Below are 22,249 nucleotides of genomic sequence, written 5' to 3' on the forward strand. Positions count from 1 at the left end.
GCGGAAAGCGCAGCGACCTGAAACTCGAAACCCAAGGCCCAGGCCGCGGGTCGTCGTGGGGCCGCCCCCCTGGCGGCTCCAGTGTGGCGTGGGGCACTCCGCACTGCCCGGACTCCCTGGGCCCTTGTTTCCAGAGTTGGCAGTAGTCGGGCATATTGAGGGACAATACTTGTGATTTCCGTGGCTCAGCATCTGCTCTTGGATCCTCTCGAGGCCTGCTAGATTTCAGAATCTCAAAGGTTTGGCCACTGCACTCCCAACCCCTAAAGTAAAGCAAGGTAGATGCATTATTTAACAACACCGAGCCATTAGCATTTGGGGCCTCACCTCTCTGAGTTGGCCCTTGAGCAACTAAATGCTCTATTGAGGAGGCAAAAAACAAGTATGAAAAAGGTAAGGACAAGGGTGTATGAATTGCCAATCTCCTGGAAGTACTTAAAGCCATTATTGTTGGGATGGAGAGGGATCCATAAGAGGCAGAACTTTTCTGGTGAAACAGTCTCTCAATGGAAAATCAAGTGGAAAATTAAGAATGAGCCAAATCTGTTTGTAGAGTTGTGATTAAACCTGTATGACTAGTAAGAGGAAAAAAAGTCACATGACCTGTATTAAAAGAGTACACAGAAGGAATTGACATTTTCTTCCCATTAGCTGGCAAAGAATGATAAATGTCAACCAATGTGAGTAAACATTTTTGAGGGGGGGGACCAACACCCTCAAACTTTTTGGCTTTTAATTTAACTTTGCCATATGTTAAGTTTTTAAATGGCCACGACTTTCAAACCACCAGTTCCATTTGGAGTTTATCCCAAAGAAATCATCAGAGCTGTGGCCAAAGATGTGTAATTTTGGAAGAAAAATGAATCCTAAGTGTCTAGCCAAAGTATAAGGAATTTTTGGTAGGTGGCTTTATGGTATGAATGTCTATGCAGCAGGCAGTGTAAAAGAGTCTATGTGAGAAACTGTGATGTATATGTAAGTGGAAAAAGATTCCAAATCAGTATGTGCTTTTTGGTATTGCTTTAGTACAGTAAAAGTAGTATATTGATACACGTAAAAAGAGAGTTGGAGTATACCAAAATTAGCTAATACTTCATAGGATTATGGATATTTCATTTTCTTTGTGTTTTCTAATTTTCTATGGAGACCTTATGTTACATTTGCAATCAGGTAAGGAAAAAATATTAAATCCAACCTATATTTCAACTGCTACAGTTTTCAAAGAAAACAAACCTGCATCATACAGAGTAAGGTATGAGAGGATGGGAAGGAAATGTAAGTTCTCTGTATAAACTTCAGATTCATATTCTGGAATTACAAATCTCTCTATATGTTTAAAATTTTGTATCTGAAAGGTACTGAAGACATTCTGGAATTGACTCTTCCAGATTCTGGGTATAGCATGTATGACACAAAGTTGTGCACTGATATATAAAATAAACACCTTAGTATCTTGGATTATAAAAACTTATGTGGAGAACCTAGGCAAAAGAAAAAAAATTAAACTTTCTTATAGCTTACAGCCCATTGACAAGTGCTTGGGACAGGCAGGATGACCCTACTCCAGGATCTCAACTCCCTCAATGTAATACTTTGCTAGAGGCAAAAGGCAGCCTTAGCTCCCAGAAGTCCAAGATCCTGTTAAGTCTTCTTTAACATATGAAAATTCCTTCAGAAACTTCCTTTATCTCTCTCCCCCACCCAAGATATATGTTAGCAATCATCTTCTAAGCATATGGCTGATTGATAATACATCTGAAGGGTCTCATGACTAAGGTTTTACTAGACAGTATAAATGACCTTATCCTAACAACAGCCAGCTCCTCAAGGTCCTGGAAACCTTGCTTCCAAATTCCTTAGAGGCTTATGCTATACCTAACTGCACCCCCCCCCCCACCTTGAAAGTATATAATCAGTCGCTCTTCACAATCCCAGTGCAGTGCTTTGTGCCCAGGGGTCCTGTCCACGTGCTTTCATAAAAGGACCTTTTTGGCACTAAAGACCTCTAAAAGAAATCTTTTGTGACCATTCACTCCCGAACCCCAACGTTTCCATCAAAAACCATACACTGTGATGACACTTAATTGAAGGAGGTCTAATAAGGAGACACTGGAAACTCAATGAGGGGGAATTATCATTTCTGTTGATTCTTAGAATTGTAAGAGTGAGAGAACAGAAATACTCTGGATCAATGTTGACACTTACTGTGAAAACAATCTATTGTTCTCTGCAGCCGTCTGTATACAATGGCATATGTCAGTTACATCTCAGTAAGATGAAAACATTTTCCCATCTATTTCTACCCCTAAAAGTTTTTTTTTCCCAAAGATGGGAAAATACGTGTTTGGTTTCCTAGTTACACAAGCTAGATTAGAGTCAAGAATTGGGGTTTTACTGGAACTTTCCTTCAATCAGTAAAATCTCTACCTGGGGTTCATCAAGCCACTCTAAATATAATTGGAGAATTTCACATTGATTAATTTATTTTCATCTGCCCCAATTATGGCTCCATTGGAAAGGCTCTGAGCCCTGTTCACTATTTTTCTGGACAAGCTCCATGAGACAGGGATAGAGTTTTCTTGCTGCGGCTCCAGTTCTAGGTCTGTAGTAGGTACATAATAAATGCCTCTGAATACTGCATGAAATAAATGGGCATTGCTGTCAGGTGCATCTAACATGTCTCTGCCAATTCTCCCCCAGCGTGGATTTACCAAATAAGTGCTGGGAAAGTGCTGAGAGATTTTGTTTTAATCCTCGTAGACACTAGGAACAAGGTGGGGTTTGCGTCTAAAGGAGGGAGCTACGACTGTCTGCACAGAAAACGTTCCTGTATCAGCAGTGCAAGCTCTGATATGAAGTGGAGCTACTGTCTGTCCCTTAGCCCTGAGATCATTTTAGTGACTTAGTTCAAAGGGAGAGTGTTGACAATGAACATCCTGTAGCCTGGACAGGAACAGAACTCAAGAATCAAGGCTTTGAGTGAGGTAGGGGAGTAAAGGCTCCTGGTGCCTGCAACACCCCCTAAAGATTTTGTCACACTGCCAAAGTGACAAAGAGGAGAGCACGGAGAATATGCCTGTGTGTCGACCAGGTTTTGAGCTATGTGCTAGATCTCCTTTAAGGCTTTATGAATGGCACTAGGGTGCAGGTAGGTGTGTGGGGATGTCATTGAACAGAGGCCAACTTCTGTGCAATAAATCTTAATGTTAGATGATTCTAAATTAGTATATTTCCATCATGCTTTTCAGAGGTGGGGGTAGCAGCATGAATGGGCCTGTGAGTCCTCTCAGAAAAGGCTTTCCACTGTCGTGGTGAATTACACACTAGGTTAGCTGTGAAAGGCTGAAAGAGAATGGCTAAACAGAGCATAGATAAGCCATCTTTTTGATGTTGGCCCTGGGAGCTGTGCCACCTGTTTGTACCTGGTAAGCACCTGCCAGCCAGTTGACCTTCATATTTAGCTGTTACCAGCAAGAACATTCCAGTGGTAAGCCGCCCCTTACACAGGGATTCTGAAACCATTAAGTACAGAAAGGAGGACACTTTTCGGAAGGAATGCATATTCATTTTGTTTCCTCTTGGCTTTTGAAGGCTTTAAAAAGTAAATATATTACAAACCATTTTCCAGACACCGATTTAGAAAGAAAAAAATCTTTTATTCCTTTGCCATTACAGTGATGGAGACAGAACATTTTATTTAAATGTCATAGGCTTGAACTTACACCTCACGTTTACGTGTACACAAAAAGGAAACGAGAAAAAAATTAGATTGTTAGCACTGAGAATGCCTTTGGAGACCAGTTGGTCCAGCCCTGCTTTCCAGATGAAAAATGTAAGGCCAGAGGTTAACAGAATTACTCAACAATACAAATGAAGTTAGACAATTCAGTATTTTACCCATAGTTAGTATAAACAGTATTTCCCATGTATCACTGATGTCACGGGCATAAAATCTCATGAATTTCTTGAGATTCAATGTCCCAGGCATCAGATGCTGGTTAATCGCAATACTCACTGACCTACTGCATTCTGGGGGAAAAAGAGGAATTTACATTTTTTTCTTATGATAGGGAATTTTAATTCTAAGAAAGGCCAATTCCCAACAGATAATTTCTAGCCCTCCTTTAAAATGTACTTCTTCAGAAACTCAAGACCTAATAGATTTCCCTAAGTTTCAACTAAGCAAAACCATGGAGGATCTTTTGATATACTCATGGGTTACTTGCCTTTCTTTTATTGGAGGCCTGGCTGGATATCCTTTCCCCATTTACAGGGAGGTGGGTGGGGAGGGTTGGTCTTTGAATTTTTAACTCTAAATATGCCAATTACCCTTGTCTACGATATAAGTTGTAATTTTTTCCTCCTAGTTTGTCAGTTGACTTTGCTTATGCCGTTTTCTCCCTTTCTTCCATGATTTTATTTTATTTTATTTTATTTTATTTTTTTTTTTAAAGATTTTATTTATTTATTTGAGAGAGAGAGAATGAGAGAGCACATGAGAGGGGGGAGGGTCAGAGGGAGAAGCAGACTCCCTGCCGAGCAGGGAGCCCGATGTGGGACTCGATCCAGGGACTCCAGGATCATGACCCGAGCCGAAGGCAGTCGCTTAACCAACTGAGCCACCCAGGCGCCCCTCTTCCATGATTTTAAAGAAAGTTCAAGTTGATGTCCAGTTCACTCTTTATATTTATCTAGGTAAATGTGGCAGAATATACTCTAAAAGCAACTTAAAACCCAGAATTACACAGTAGTTAGCGGTCGTCATATGCAAATCTGTTGTTAAATATCCAGAAAGATTCTGGTATTTTCTAGATTGTTAGCATGGCCCATATTATCATACCAAATAAATTGTTGATCTGTAAGCATGTGGACCAGTTATGGACTCCAGGATCACTTCTTTATAGACCTGTACATTAATTCTGCAATTCTTAAAAGTCATGGTTTCTTAGTTTATTTGGTGTATTCTGAATCTATACAAAGTCACTTACTTTTCTAATAAAATTATTCTTTCATTTAAAATAGTATGTTTTTATACACACAGTACAAATCGCTTTTGAAATAGAACTTAGGAAATATCCAAAGCTCACTGGTTAAGATGTTTCTCTTGAAAACCTGTCCCTCGGATTCATTTAATGCCTTTTTAATAAACAGAAAATGCTGTGCTCGCTTCAGCAGCACATACAATAAACAGAAAATACTTTTTTTCCTAGAGAAAGTAAAAACTGATTTCTCTATATTTTACTCTGATCTAATAGGAGACTTTGTTCTACAGAAGAAAAAGTTACTAAGAAAGACATGTGTGTATAAAGAAACAAACATATATGAAGAAAGCTTAGCAGAAAATGAATCAAAATATTAACAGTGGTTATCACTGAGTAATATAATTGTATGTGACTTCGTTTTTCACATCTTCCTCCTGGATTTTGATCTTCTCATTAATGAGCCCATTCCATACATAGGTGAATTACATACAAGGCGAATAACAAACTTGTAAACAGAAATCCAAAGTGCCACCTTCTTCCTTTAAGTAACTGAGACTATTTATATACCCTAAGTGCAGTCTTTTCCCCCAACTTGATCATGTGTGCGTTCAGCAGAAGGAGAAAGCACAAGGAGTGACAGTAATCCAAGCTAAGAGGAGGGAGCTTTTACTAGCTCCTGGGAGCCCGGCAGCATCTTCACGTGCACATGTCTGCGTCTCAGTGAGGTCACTTCCAAGATTTTATGAGTCTCACATCTTACTCTGTTGAATTGGCTCCTTTCCAGCAACATTGTGATCCGAGGTGTTTCCAGCTCTATAGTACTTTGTCAAGGAAGGGCACTGAAATAACAGGATATTTTTATTCGGGTGACAGCATGGGTGACAACTGAACTGCCCAGAATTTGCTGCTTAAAATGGTGATGCTAACATTTCACATAATTACAAGTTCAGAAGAAGTGTTTATGCCCTCCTTAGTGGTTGCTATGTAGAGCACAAGAAAATATGGCATAGATTGAGACACTGAGTAGATAAGAGAGAGATTAATGAATAAGTTGACCTTTCCTCATTGCCTTTTTGCCAAAGGAAAAGTGTTCTCAGTGTTGAGCAACCAAATAGAAAGAGCCTTGTTCCAGAAACAGAGGTCCCTCCTAAGCCACAACATCTTTCTGACTCTCTTTTCTGAGCCAGCTCCTGGCAGGGGAGAGTAAACAGGAGCTGGTAGTTTGGAGGAGGGTCTGCCTCAGAGAGCATGTCTTCCCCCTACCACCGTCATGACTGAAAGAAGATATTGTATAGTCCAAGATGTCCAAACGCTTCCCTGGCCATGCTGAAAGCTCTCCTCTTCCTTAAGGCCAGGAAGACTGTCCTCCCGCCAGTGGACAGATCCCTGTGGAGGCCCAGCAGCTCATCTGACACCCCCTATTATTACTGCCACCTGATCCCTCATCATTGTTCTCTTTCCACCTCTCAAGACTTCCCAACATCGTTTGTTACCTGCGCCATCTTTGAACATTCTCATGTCCTTTAGCACACAGCTGTGTCTTTGGAATCTGCCTCTTTACCTGTATCACCCTGTCGGTCCTTGCACCTTGCTTGGGCGCACAGGGTGCAGATCTGACTCATTCCTTATCTACCACATCTTGCCACAGAGGATCAACCTTGCTCCTGGAGAACTCTATGGCCAAAATTCCAGTCTTAAAAAGGAGATTAGACACAAATTCATTAAGGGCTTCCTACCATTTTATTAAAGGTTGATCAACAATGTACACAATTTTACCTGTACCTTGATATAAAAGAATGTTTCAAAAGAGTTGAGGATACATGAAATTTGATCAGCTTATCCTCAACTGTGTACACTTCTCATTGATTAAGTCTATACTTAGAATTAGGGGAAATTTAAAAGGGGTTCCCTTACTCTAGTTTAGCATGGTAAAGAAAACACATAGGTACAATATTGGTACATTAAGTGACTGATCAGTGTTTGAAGAATGAGCAAGTGCAATAGTGCTAAGAGGCAACAATGATAAATGAAATTTTGAATACTATAGAATATAAGTTTATATACAGTTTGTAATGATAAGGGAATGGTTATCATTTGGTGGAAACCAAACCAGGATTTAATATTATACAGTTAATAAAATCTCAATGTATAACCTTGTAAAGTATGTGAAGAAGCTTATGAATACTAGCCATTGGATGGAGGCCATTACAGGTTATTTTTCTATTTATATTTTTCTGGTATTTTCTATATTTTCCATAAGCACATACTACTATTAAAAGAAAATATTCTAAAAATGGTATAGACAGTAAGTGCTGTGAGTTCCAAAGACAGACATTACTTTGCACCAGGGCACTTTGGGAGAGTTTCTTGGGTGAGTGAATTCTGAGCTGGGTTAATGCAAGTTTGATTGGAATAAAAATAGTCAAGTGTTTAGGTAGCTACCCTAGCAGGACTGAGGAGAAATCAAATGCTCTTTTAAGTACTCTTGTGCATTTTTTTTAATTATTATGTTATGTTAATCACCGTACATTACATCATTAGTGTTGGATGTAGTGTTTTTAAATGGACTTCTGGAAAGACAACCGCGGCCCTCACAGTGGGCAGTTACTTTCTGTGTTTATATTTGGTGGCAGCACAGTGGGCTGTGAATCAGTTTCGCACAGCTTTTCCTTCAGAGTAAAGGAGAGGGAATGTATCAACCCAAGAGCCTTAGAGCATAAGGTAAAGCATCCCTGAAAGCATAATGTTCTCTGTCTTATTTTATCTTAAAATCTCCTGCATTGTTTGACTTCTGTTCCATATATATATATATATATATATATATATATATATATATATATATGTATTTGTGTTAATATAATGCTCTTTTCCCTTGCAACATTTGGAATAACATTAGAAAAAAAATACTCTCCTAGGAAGTCATACCATGTCACGACTTCCATATCCTATGGATCTACCAGTCAAATTTCCCCAAGTATTGCAAATGCTCTTTTGAGAAGAATCAGGCTGGATGATCATTAAAGCTTCAAAAAGTTAATTAGGAATTCAGAATTTTTAAAAAGCGATGCCTATTTCATTTGCTTCCATAAACAGTCACCAAAAATAAGCTATTCAGCAAAAGCATAGTGAGTAAAAGCCAGGTAGTAAACATAGGGATTCACACATTCTAATTAGGAGAAAGTTGACCTACCTTCTATGTTTGTTTAGAAGATCTGAATTGCCTGTATCTTGATTAACTATAAAATGCCTCTCCTCCCCCCTTACCTTTTCCTGTGGCCACTCTACTGTCCTCGGTTTAATTTAAGATTTCTGACGTGTTTGTTGATAAAAAAGGACAGGTTTAAATTAATGCACATTGATATATGGGAAAGAGGACAGAAAGGAAATTTATTTAAAAATGTGATACTTTTGCTTCTGCTTTCTACAGGAGTGGCCTCATCTGTTTTATGGGCTTCGGTGCTGGTGTTGCTGACAGTGTCCTAAATCTGAATGGATAGAAGTTTTAGGACACTTGGGCATAGGCAGAGTAAGCAAGGACTGGGCAAATTGCTCTGTCTGATAAAGAAAATTGGAAGTTTGAATTTACAAGAAAACCAGGAGTCAAAATGAGCTCCCCTGAGAACACATTAAAGATCTTAACAAAACGGACAGGAGTCTAATGTGAGAGAAGCCTAGGGAAAGGGTGGAAAGCCAAGGCTTACCGGGGGGACCAAGCAGTGAGAAAATCCTGATCATACGATACAGTTCAGGGCCTGGCACTTTTCTTCTTAAGGACCAGATAATAAATATTTTGGCTCTGGGTGTCACCCCGTCTCGCCCTCTGTGGCTTCTACTCCAGTCAGCTGTTGTAGCCATAAGTAGGCTACCAGTGAGGGAGGCTGTGTTCCAGTCAGACCTTAGTTACAAAAACCGTCACTTTACGGTTCAGGGATTTCTACCATTCAGTTCCATGTTGTGTGCACTTTGGGTTGTAGCATCGTCTGCCTTTTCACCCCAATCCTTTAGCAAACAGCTAAGCATTTACTACACAGCAGCTCTGCTAGTAAGCTGGTACTTTGACTTCCTGGAATGCAGGCATGAGGTGTGGTGACAAGCCTCCGGGGGTGGGGGGCGGGGAGAGCAGTCATAGGAGGCCAGGTGAGGCAGAGAATTCAGTGGGAGTGGGGAGGCAGGAAATCCAGAGTCTCCACAGGATCCTGAGGTGAGCCTGTGCATTTAAGGGAAGTGGGGGACCCAGAGGCACGTCCACGTGGCAAGTGCTTGGGTTCCACAAGAAAAACAAAGGCTTCCTTCTCAAAGGTTCATAGCAGCCCTGCACAAAAATACGGGAATGCTTTGTGAAAACAGTGCCTGTGCTTAGCGCGGACAGTCCTCACCCAACTCACTGGAGACAACCAGAATCCAACAAGACAACAACTGAGGCATTTCCACTTCCTGAAGTACCTTCGAACTCCCCTGGTACCAGCGATCCAACTAGAGCGGCAACATATGCAGATCCTGTTCTCATTTGCAGGATTTGAGTTCTTGAAGACACTATGAATTCAGTATTTACATTAGGTACCTGCTGTTTTCCCGATCTGTTTGCAGAGTTTGAGGCCTTACACTGCTGTCTTCTTGAGGATGTAAATGGATCATCTCTTTAGGTTTCTCATCTGTGATATTGCTAATTGGCAGAAGAAGAAAAATAGGAAAAATACCTTAATTCTATACATTTCAGTCTTGGAAGAAATTCATCAGTCTCTTTTATTTTGAGATTTAGGACAGAATTTGCCTAAGTTTCTGAAATTTTTGCGAGATATGTAAAAGGAAAACATAACCAAATCCCACCTTTCCACACAAAGTCAAAAGACAGAGGAGGAAATAATAGGAAAACCAGCCCGTACATTGTGTCAGAAGACTGCATCCTTATAGACAAGTGTCCACGCCTTAAAACAACACTTATTTCCAAAGCAATTCTGACTGACAAATAATCACTCAGCGCCAGACTGTGACATTTAAGCCTCACAGGGTCAGTGGCTCTGCACGGCGGATCTTACTCAAGGCTTCCTCTTCTGCTTTAGAGAAGATAGTTCTGTTTTCTGTACAATTAACGTCCACAGTCCTTGTCCTGAGGCATAGGGGGACTGAGAGTAATTCCAAGGATTTAATCCCCTTTAAATGCCAGTAACAATCACGTGTAAGTAACAATAGCTCACGTTTTCTGACCTTCATCCTAAGGGCGGCACTGTGTTAAGTGAGGTCGGAACTATTGTCCCTACTTTACAGACAAGGAAAATGAAGTTTAGAGAAAGTCAGTGTCTTGCCGAGGGTTTCCTAACTAGTAAGTGGGTGTGAACACAGCTCTTGCTGATTGCAAAGCTCATGATCTCACCTGGTAATGCTGCTCTGCCTCTTCAGGGGTGAAGTGTAAGCGCTTCATTGTACATCAGTGAAGTGAGAAATGATACAATACCGGTATCTTTAGGTTTCAAATAGGTGTTGGTATTAGGGGATTTAAGGTGGAAGCACAAGGAGTTAACTCACTGCACCACATAGCAGTACCTCCTCATTACTCAGTTACTCTTTACCCTTCCTGGACGTTAGAACGAGGGCATCCCTTGAGACAAAGAGGAAGAGTGAGTCAGAAGCCAAAGTTTTCACAGGATGAGGAAGGGCAAACTTGAGATCCGTGCATGAGGAAGAGCAGAGGGTGGTACCAACAGGGGTCTGGGAGGGGCTTCCAGGGAGCAATGACTAAGTGGTTAACTGAGGAATGGTTGAAAGTGGTTTTGACTGATGAGTTGGACATGGGTGTGGGCGAATACAACCTTCATGAGTGTATCCTGAAGGAATGGCTATCCACTTGATTGATGGTAGTTAATACGAATATGGAGTAATGCAGGAATGCTTTATAGTGAGTGGTCTTAATGGTTTTGTACTCCAAGCATCAGACCAATGAAGACTTTAAAGCTTTATCTGAGTATGTGCAAGAAGGCTGGTTTGTATAGGAATAGGAATGGATGAGAGGCAGAAACAAGAGGCAAGGATAAATGGGCTGTGAATGGAGAAACCTAACAGTATTTTTCCTGAGTGATCAGCGCACGACTTCTCCTGCTTATTAACCTTTGTCCCAAATTATTGTTGTATAAATATACAGTGAAATATAAGGTATGCAGATGACACATTTTTCACTAGTGAAAGGCCAGTAACGTTAAATCACAGAACTTGCTAGTCTGTGTGAATGGACAGGAACGTTTTCACCAAACCTTAATAAGGACAGAGTCCTTTGCAGAAATACTGTAATTTTCTTATAGGCTAATAATTCAGACCAGTGTAAAAAGGGAGAGATTGCCTACTATTCTCTATAAGGATACTGGCCTAATGTACCAGAGTAGCTTAAAAAAAAAAAAATCCAGTAAAATTGATGGGGGGACAATATTGAAAGAAAAAAGGAAATATTCCCCCTTTGTACTATATACAGTTCTGGGTGATACAGAATGTGATTCAGAAGTAGTAGCAGCTGAAATTACTACTGGGTAGCCGAATGGGTTCAGGATTCTGAGTCCGATCATCAGGACTGAAGCCCTACCCCTGAGCAACTTCCTGCTGGTATGATTTTAAGCAAGTCACTGAATTTCTCTGCCCTCAGAGTCTTCTCTGCTTTGGGATAACAATGTTATTGGGCCTACCTACCTCACAGAGTTGCTTTGGAGACCAAAGACAATAAATTTTAAGATATTTTATAAGCAAATATATTAGCTGTTACTATTGTCTCTCTCTCTCTTTTTTTAAGATTTTATTTATTTTTTTTGCAAGGGGGGGCGGAGAATGAGCAGCGGGGGAGGGGCAGAGGGAGAAGCAGACTCCCTGCTGAGTGGGGAGCCCATGCTGGGCTGGGGTACAGTCCCAGGACCCTGGGATCATGACCTGAGCCGAAGGCAGACACTTAACCGACTGAGCCATCAGGCGCCCCAGTTGTTGCTATTCTTATTATTAATCCTGACTACTGTACAAGTGGAAGTCAAAAGTCATTAAATAAAAATGATTTTGAGTGTCTATGGGTGGTCTCTGCTCACAAGAAGCTCATTTTATGCTGGGAGTGCTGGTAAGGAGTGTAGTAGGGACCAAGGAGACAAGAGACAATTTAATAATAATAATAAAAAGATAATTTAATAGAGTGGGAAGTACAGTGTGGGGCAGAGGGAGGAAATGCATGGAGAAATTAGACATACTGAAGCTGGGAAAGCTAAGGGTCAAGGAGGCATAGGAAGTCATCAGTGATGTGATGTAAGTCTAAAACAGGCTTGCTCACCAAGTTCAGTGTTAGTATATTAAAACAAAGAGCAACCTTGAAACCTAGGGTAAGTGTAGGACAATTAGAGATGTACTACCTGGTAGACAGTTGTAGCAGAATTCCCTGATGGAGGAGAAGGCTAGTTATAGGCATCAGTCCTTCGGGCCCGGATCACAACACAACCGCCGGAAGATGCCATTAATTACAACACCACCTTCTCCTGGACACTAACCACCACCTCAGGCATTGACTCGTATTTTGTAGCTGCTCTTTTCCCTGCTAACACCTCTTCTGGCCATTTCACTCCTAACTTGCTGGTCAAACAAGGCATAATATGTAATCTTTAAAAAAAAAAAAAAGCAGTTTAAAGATTTACTAAGAAATTAAAATTAGACCAAAATAGAAAGGATATATATACACACAGACAGACATGATCTCACTTTAAAACCCTCCCCAATGGGGCCCACCTAATCATCGTATTGCAGATTGTGTCTCCCCTACACCCATGTTCCCGAGCTCTCTTACTCTGCTCTGTTTTCTCCTAGTCTTTATCCCCCTTATTATAATTAATGAATTACGTGTCTTGTTTTTAGTCTCTCTCCCGTCACTGGAATGAGAACTCCCTAAAGGAGTCCCTCTTCACTGATGGATACTCAACAAGCCTCAGCACTGTCCCTGGTACAGAGAAGAGCTCAATAAATATTTACAGAATGAAATGAGTGTGCTAAACATCATCTAAGAGGGCTGCCGCAAAATGAACCATGGGTAGTTTCTGTGCTGTCTCGTGTGTCAGAGGCAGAGTTGTCCTGCACCCCTGGGGGCCTGGTTCGATCCTGCAGCTCCCATACAGCAGGCCGTTCCTTCTATACCGTTCTCTCAGTCTTTTGGGGCGCTGACGGAAACTGCTCTGCTGGCGAGGCAAGAGCCAAGGTCCCCTCCACTCCTAGTCTGTGCCTCTCACATGACTTCCCTCTCGCTTCCATGAGAGGGCCTTCCTGCCCTTCCTGTGAGGAAAGCTTGAGAGCCAGATAAGAATAATCGGCCCGCCCTGTGTAGCCGCAGCTCCAGAGTTTATCAGCTTCGCGCATACATGGACTCACCCAACTGCTTCCAAGAGAAGGATCTTGGGGGTTCCGATCATTTAAACTTAGCACCTCCTCCTGCTAACGTTAGTTCTGTATTATTTCTAACATGAAAATAAATGGCATTTTCTTACAGTAACCCACTCATTATCCCAAGAAGTGAAACATAGGCCAAAAAAAATAAAGGCTTAGAGAAGTTTTGAAATGTTTACGGATTACATGTATGATAGGTTCGATGGTGGGTTACTTGGCTGTTTGGCGGGTTTGCTCCCTGAGCTTTCAGGTTAAAGAAGACCATGATCTTTTTCCCTGTCCCCTTCCCTGCTTGCTGGGGCTCACGGACGGCTTGAGCGAGGCCAGCGCACTCAGAAAGAACATGGCAACGACAGGAGGCTGATTTTAAGTCGAGGAACACATGAAGAAATGGGGTGTGATCTGGGGGTGTTTCGATAAGATGAGATAATCATTTCTAAGGAAATAGACTTTATGAAATGGCTGTTAATCTTTTTTATGCCCGAGGATGATAATACGAGGAAATTTAAGTTACATGGGGGAAACAAATCAGTAGCTAGCCTCTGGAATTCAATCCTTCAGTCAGTGAACTAGGAACAGGCCATAGGAATGCGGAATGGAGTCCTTGAGAGAAGGGAGGAGGGGCGGAACTGTCATGAACGTCTCTAAGAGAAAGAGAATCATTTGCCCTGGCTGGTTTTAACTGGACATTGGTCCGGGAATAGAAAATTAGAGCCCAACTATTTTAATTCAGCCTTAATTCTTTAAAAGCCTAATTAAAAAAAAAAATGACTCACAGACTGTAGTACCAAAAGAGAAACTTTTAAGGGGGAAAGGTTATTGACACAAAGACTTTTGCTAATATCAAGCCTCAGGGCTACTTTCACTTTTTTTTTTTAAAAGATTTTATTTATTTATTTGAGACAGAATGAGAGAGAGAGAGAGAGCACATGAGTGGGGGGAGGGTCAGAGGGAGAAGCAGGCTCCCCGCCGAGCAGGGAGCCCGATGCGGGACTCGATCCAGGGACTCCAGGATCATGACCTGAGCCGAAGGCAGTCGCTTAACCGACTGAGCCACCCAGGCGCCCTTTCACTTTTTTTTATAATGAAGAGCGAAGTGTATTTACCTGTCAAACCACAACATATAGAGAATGTTAATTAGGAAGGCCAAAGATTTAACTCAAATGTAAATCTCTACTAATCACTTTATCATGAAATTGAGTTCCTGACTAGATTGTAAGAGGCTCTGCTGTGATATTGTGTTTCTAAAAAGCACACCCTGGCATCCTCTGTGAAATAGCAACTTTAGTTTCTGTCAGGCTTGTTTTTGGGGACTGTGTTTGGAACATTTGCTCTAGCAAACTGATCCCTTAAAGGTATGAACTCTTCCTCATGGGTATAGAATTTGTTTATCGCGGTTCAACAGTGATCTTACCGACTTTGACCTCACAGATGTTGTTCTAAATAAATCAGCGAATACAAAAGCTGAATATGTTCTCTTCCTAGTCAAAAATGTTTATTTAGATCTAATCCTTGTAAGGTTTGAGCAAGTTTAAAATTAGGTGGGCTTATAAAATATTTATTCTTTAATGCCCTGTAAAAAGCCTCAATTCTTTGACACTGGCAGCCTGTGACGTGTGGGCCACTGAGACACACTATGTAACTTCTGGTGCCTTGATGAGGTCTCTATATAGAGGTCAGAGCCTGGAGTGTTTCAGCAAAACTGGGATGCCAAGTGTCTACTTTTGGAAAAATTCCTTCTGCCTATTATCCGTTTTGTAAAACTTTAATCCTCCTTAAAATCCTAAGCTTTTTTTTTTTAAGTGTTCTTATTATCATATATATTTCATTTAGTGTGAATACTTCTCTATCCATAATGTACATCAAGGGCCTTCTTTATAATTATGAATTATTACATCTGTTTATGTAGTCGTGGTTTTTCTTTTTTTTTTGAGGTTTTCTTTCACTTCTCTTTGGCTTTCAAGAGGAGGCAGGTATAGTCGTAGACATCTAGGAGAATATGGCCATACTTACCCTTTTTTGTGCTTTACAATTATCCAACAGGAAACCATGATGGATGAAAGGAAGAAGATCACGCCAAAGAAAATACCTAGGCAGTAAAACAGGGTCATTGAATGCATGGAAAATATGACCCAAAGGTTTTAAACTCTAAATATCTACTCCCACTAGAGGTTACCAGTGAGTTTTTTAAATGTAGCTATAAATTCTACTTTTAAGAAACACCTCACTCAGGCTTACCTTTAAGAGTTTCCCTCCCATCCAAGTACTAACCAGGCCTGACCCTGCTTAGCTTCCGAGATCAGAGAGTTTCCCTCTGCTCCTGGTTTAATCTAGCGCGTGAGTCTTACGACCACAGGATCATAGATAAGGGGTGAGCAGAGCAGTCTGTAACCTGTAGTCCACAGCAGCCTTTCAACAAACAGGTGAGGACAGCCCCGGAGCTCCTGGCTCGAGGGCTCCAGACCCCTGCGCTCCTGCCTTGTGTGAGTCACAAGCACAAGCTATTCTCTGCAACAGAGTCTACTGCCAAACCACTCCTCTGAAATGGGCTCGGGAAATTGGTCTTTGTGGCTTCAGGAGTGATACCATCCTGAAGAAATTTCCTGGGTTATAAACCAAAAAGGAAGTTGTGCTCTCCAGCTCCGTTAGAACAGGAAGGATGATTATTCATTTGTAACAGTTTAAAGCCAGTATAGAACCTTCAATAAAGATCACTCACTCTAGGGCGCCCGGGTGGGTCAGTCATTAAGCGTCTGCCTTCGGCTCAGGTCATGATCCCGGAGTCCTGGGATCGAGTCCCGCATCGGGCTCCCTGCTCAGCGGGGAGCCTGCTTCTCCCTCTGACCCTCTCCCCTCTCATGCTGTTTCTCCCTCTCGCTCTCTCTCTCTCTCACTCATTAAATAAATAAATAAATAAATAAAAACTTAAAACAAAAACAAAACACTCACTCTACATATGCCCGTGAGGATACCAGTCTTGCCACACGATGGCCTGAATTTCGACTTACTTTCCACCTAGCTGTAGTGTTAGAGACCTCGATCTCCTTTTATGTTTCATTCACTGTAAGTGAATACTTACTGTAAAGGTGCTAGAGCTCCTCATCAAACCCTTCGTAAAACTTACCTACTATGAGAGCATCACCTGTGCCTGAAGGGAAGACAAAAACCAGGACAACAACAGCCCGGCACACGGCATGATCAACAGGAACTCTCAGCCAGTGACAAGTCATCCTGATTTGGGCTCCCCTTTATATTATATATATATATATATATATATTAGAAAAACAGTCTAATGTTTTTCTAATATAAAAAGCCATTGGTTTCCCTCACCCAACCTCATTTTATCTTGTGCACTCAGCAAAGTATGTGTTTTTTTTTCTTTTTAACTTAATATCTGTTTCATAAAATTACTATAATTACAGCAGAAGATTTATAAAACAGAACAAAAAATATCACCCATAATCCTCCTACCCTGAAATGTTTTGGTACAATCCATTCTGGTACATTTTCCCATGCATCCAAGTTTTTACACAGTTATACACTAAAAATCCAAATCATGACAGGCAAATATAAACTTATTCTAGTGGATGTATCAGTGTAGTCCAAGACTTCTATTGTATATTTAAGCTGTTTCCAGTTTTATTTGTGATGAAGCCCTTGATAAAAATGCATGAAATGTTTTTCATATTAAAATATTCCATTAGAATGGATTCCTAGGAGGGCTAGTTGGCATGGATATTTGTATTATTCTCTATATACACTGCATAATTGTTTTTCATAGGCTTTTTGCCAATTGCTGTGGTACGTTCAACATATGAGGATACCCGTTTCACCACATCCTTGCTTTTTACTGGGTGTTCACATAAGAAGCTTTCTGTTGTTGTTAATGTAATGGGCATAAAAGGTATCTTGTTCTTTGCTTTTGCATTTCTTTAGTTTTAATGAGATTAAAGTTTCCAGATTTATGTGCCAGGGTGAACATATACTTATACTCTTTCTCCCTATCCTGCATTCTAAGATAGTTGCTGCATTTCTCTGCTCCTTTTTTAGTGCTGTGTTAAACTCTGCTAAAGAAACTTCACTTACCTTAGAAAGGTCATGGAGACTTTTGTGAATTAGGAGATCCAGACAGTGAAAGGAGTAGTGGAACTAACTATAAGCCAACTCGAACTGGAGCTTTTGAGAGAAAATCTGGGTAGAAGAGAGAAGCTAAGTTCTAGGAAAGCAGTTGCATTAACAGATGGATCCTTGGGGGACCAAAACGGGTGAAGTGGATTTTAGGACATTTTTATGAGTGTTACATAACGTAATACTTCTTTGAGACTCACTGGGATATTCCAGTAAAGTCTTAGTTTTTAGTTTATTTCTGGAGTTAAATCTATTTAGCGGCCAGGCAATACTGTTATGATACTCTTGAGACAACACAGTTAAATATAGGTCATAAGTACTGTTAGCAGCATGTTCTAGCCTTAAAGGGGAGCCCAAGATCACCCCTTATGGTGGGAAAGATGATATAAATCAGGCCTCTGGTATAACTGGGCCATTGAAGTAGGAGATGTGGTAGATTTGAGAATTCCAAGAAATTCTTCATTCTGTGATGCTAGCATTTAAAGAATTCTTTTCGTATTTGGCTTGCTGTTTTCTCTCAAACTGCTCTCTGGTGTATTCTTCCAAGTCCCTGGTCTATTTCCCCACCTTCCTTCTTAGGAAGGCCTAGGAGTGATATCTTAAGCAATCCCAAGCCTTAGGGAAAATATTTTTCTCTGTTTTCCACTGTCTTATCTTTGCTTGCCTCTTCTCACTACAAAGTGGTAAGATTTCAAGGACCAGGATTACACAGGGTAAACAGACTAGGAACAAGAGTGGAAGGGGACGTGCGTTTAGTCTGGGTCTGTTTTAAGTCCAGAGGGATGAAAGAGTTCACATGTGGTCCAGCCCAATTCATGAGGAGTCCAGGCTAAGGTGTGAGTTCCAGGAATCTTCTGGTTAACAGTTACTTGGCCTGTTCTAATTCTTTGGATCTTCCTGAATCAGAAGAGCTGCTTATTGTCTGGTGTTTTGGACCTTGGCTTAAGAGCTTTCCATTTCATCATGACTAATATTGGGATTTTCTCTTTTGTTTTACCCGGAGGACGGCCCCATCCACGTCAGCACTGCGCCTGCTCTAGATGCCCCAGAACCTTCAGCTGCTGCTGCAGGGTGGCTGGAATCAGACTCGCCACCTGCACGGTCGAGGGCAGGACCCCCAGGAGCGCCACTGGACCCATCTCTTACACAGGCTGACCGATTTCTCCTGGTGTTCAGAGTCTGTTTTTGTCTAGCACCATTTGAAATCGGTTATGATGTAGGGGGAAAAGCAGCAGCCTCGAAGCCTCATGCCAACCGTGGTGAGCAAGCGCCTGTGGTCTCCTGGAGGACGGATGGGCAGAGAGTGGGGAAGGACGATCTCGCGCTTTTTTCACTAACTTCTTTAACTGCATTTATGATGCCTTATTGCAGAGGTAAGAGAGAACTGAATGTCTTTTGAAAAACAAATGGCCATAATGCATCTGATGTCCCGGGTTGCATGTTGCTGAAATGTGGCAGCTGCTGCAGCTGCTGTCAGCGGTTGCTGTTGAATCATCTTTCCGTGAAGAGTCTGTTCGTGCCTCCTGACCTGAATAAATACTTCACTCTACTCAATTAATCATGTCTTTGTTTTTCATCTGTCATTTCCTATTCATAATTCCATGATAAGCGGGGTCCTGAAAAGGTAACTTGAGATGTAGATTCACCTACTTCCTAAGCATTTGAGGAGCCAGCCCGTTAGGACAAGAATGGAAATCTGTGAGCCAAGAAACACATGAGAGAAAAGATCACAGAAAAGAGAGGTGCTCAAGTCCGGGCCAAGGGATGCTGCTTATGGAAGGGGAAGCTGAGGCTGGTTCCAAATGGACTGGAGCCCTGGCACCTCTGTGGTCCGTGATCCTTTGAGAAATTTTGTCGAACCGAACCCATGGTCACATGGCTGGTAAAGGAGAGCAGCCTGAGGATTTCCCTTACTTCATAAAAGATGCAGGAGGTCTACTTGTGGTTCATAGTTTCTATGAACCCTGAAGACAGGGCGGACCAGTTCTGGAAAGGTATTCAGCGATTAGCCAGATCTGACGTCACGGGGGATTAGACCTGCGGAACCTGCGGGTCGGAGGGCTGTGGCCCCCTGAGGGAGCGTTTTGCGCAGATGTCCGGCGACATCTTGAATCTGTTTTTCAAGACCATGCAAATCTTAGGGTCCACCCATAGGGGCTCTGGTTATACTGCTCCAGGATCAGGCCTACATTTTTGTTCTCAAGTTTCCCCAGGTGACTCTCGTGTGCAGTCACAGGGGAGAGCCACCCCTCTGGGGTCTTGCTTTCCTACTCAGACGGTGGTGTGAGGACCCCTAGCATGGGTGTATGAGTTGTTGGTCCTCGTCTCCTTGGGCTGCTGTAAGAAAATACTACAGCCCGCGCAGATTATAAACAACAGATACTTCTGTTTTGGATGCTGGGAAGGCCAAGATCCAGTGGTGGCGGATTCAGCGCTGGGTGAGAGCCAGCTTGCCGGTTCAAAGACCGTGCCTTCCCAGGGCAGAGGGGCTGAGGGAACCCTCTTTACAAGGGCACTAATCCCATCGTGAAGGCTCTGCCCCCATGACCTAATCTCTTCCCAAAGGACCCACCTCCTAATAGCTCACCTTGGGGTTTTGGTGGGACACAAACATTCACACAGTAACTGTGTGGAAACAACACACCTCATTTCTTTCAGTCCTGGAAGTCCAAAGTGTGACCTCATTTCAGGAGACTGAACTCAAGGCACTGGCAGGGCCAAGCTCCCACCAGAGGTCCTAGGAGAACCCGTTTACTTGCCTTTCCAGCTTCTAGAGCTGCGTTCTTTGGCTTGCGGTCCCTGCCTCCATCCTCAAGGCCGGCAGCAGAGCATTCGGCCACAGGGTCACGCCACCTTCTGCTGCAGTCAACTTCCCCACTGACCTCCCTTCTAGGGAACCGTGTCATTTCACTCAGCTCCCCCTCCCCCAAGATCCCATGTGCAAAGACCCTTAGCCACAGAGGGGACATTCACAGGTCTCTGGAGGCCATTAGCCTACCACGAGCAGCAGTATGTCGAACTCATGGCAATGCTGAATCTTGGGCCCCACCTGGGACCTGCTGGATCAGAATCTGCGTTTTAACAAGACTTGCCTGCACACCACAGCCGGAGAAGCGTGGTCCCATGGGGTCCTACCCAAGGAATTCTCCAGTAAGGAATTGAGTCCCATGTCAAATACAAATTGAAGGGGTGTTTTCCCAGGAGCCTTTTCGGGTGGTGCTGGGTGATCCGATGACTGGCATTTTCCCAAACACCATAACTAAGTGCCCATCTAAACGACGGTGGTCTCCAGAGTCTCCCTGAAGCCACCAGCCCTAGGCACCAGGATGCTGGAGCTCTTGCTCGGTTTCCACAGTTGGAAACAAGGCTTGCCACTGCCACATAAAACAATTCCATTTTTTAAAAGCTGTGTAAGGGAGATAGATGTTTATGATGTAAACATAGGCAGCTTCTGCTACTCCCCATATACAAGTTTTCTTGGGGTAGCGAGTCAGGAGTCGGGGTGGGTTACTTTCTCATTGTGACCTATACTTGCGGCGATTCGTGCACCTTCAGGTACGTAAGTGAGAGGGCAGAAAAAGTTTACTGACCACAGCCCCCAACATTCTGCTTCCCCATATTTAAGCAACAAGGGACAGAGGTGAGCCCTTTTAAAATGTCGATTTCACAGAAGGAAAGCAGAAAAGACCTAGTTAATACTAGATCCAAAATGAAATTTAAAATGTCTTCTGGGAATCACAGCAAGGACAGGAACCTCTGAATAATGACCAAGTTGGAAGGACTTCAGGAACGTCAAATGCCCGGAGAGTCCACAGGAGGGCAGCAGTGCTACGCGGTAGAAAGACTGACCACTTCAGTGCAACCTTTTCTGGGTGAAATCGGAAATGACGAAAGCAAAATTAAGCAGAGGAAAAATGTGCACAGGTAGTCGACTTTTCATCATTTCTGGGAGTCAGTAGACTATATTAAATCCTGCTCTTGAGGAGAAATATGCAAATGTTAAAATCTGTAAGAAAGTTCATTCTTGGTTAAAATGTTAGCTGTCAGGAATTACTAAGTTTTCAAATACCAAAGCTGACTATTTTCTTTAAAGCTAAAATGTTCTGAAACAATGCAAATTCAGATTCCTGCCCATGGTATCTATCTGTTTTAAGCTTTCTTACAGAAGACTTTTTGGTAGTTACCTTAAAAGCTCTCCTGTACATTTTATGCCAATTTAAAACATATTCTATAGTCTCAGGCTAAAGCCAAATACAATTTAATAAATTGTCTCATTTATAGACAACCTAATTTTCATCCAGTGTTATCAGAAAGATTGCCTCTATTTTTTCAAACCACAAATAGCCTTGTTTCATTAGGCAACAACATCTTATGTCTCAGACTGTATTGTGATGTAATGGGCTCAATTTAAAAAATAGCATCTTGTGGGGCACCTGGGTGGCTGGGTCAGATAGGCATCTGACTCTTGATTTCAACTCAGGTCATGATCTCAGGGTCATGGGATCCAGCCCTGCATGGGACTCTGCGCTCAGCAGGGGGTCTGCTTGAGATTCTCACTCCCTCTCCCTCTGCCCTGCACCCCCAATCTCTCTCTCTCTCTCTAAAATAAGTCTAAAATAAAAAAACAGCATTTTGTATATATAAGCCTTTACCTCTGTCTTTATGAGTTTATATATAGAAATAGGCTATGGAGCTTAAGAATCACTAATGCAGAGGTTCTAAACCTTGACTACATATTAGAATCACTTGGG

The 22,249-nt window shown here is 42.1% G+C and overlaps 1 long non-coding RNA gene across 1 annotated transcript; it reads left to right on the forward strand.

The window, feature by feature from the left end:
• Positions 1-18,931, forward strand: LOC110581231. The gene is made up of 3 exons (XR_002480380.2): positions 1-393; positions 17,152-17,274; positions 18,502-18,931. It is a non-coding gene; the product is annotated as an uncharacterized LOC110581231 (long non-coding RNA).
• The last annotated feature ends 3,318 nt before the right edge of the window (positions 18,932-22,249 follow it).

Source organism: Neomonachus schauinslandi, unplaced genomic scaffold (genome assembly GCF_002201575.2).
Source record: "Neomonachus schauinslandi unplaced genomic scaffold, ASM220157v2 HiC_scaffold_562, whole genome shotgun sequence".
NCBI lineage: Eukaryota > Metazoa > Chordata > Mammalia > Carnivora > Phocidae > Neomonachus > Neomonachus schauinslandi.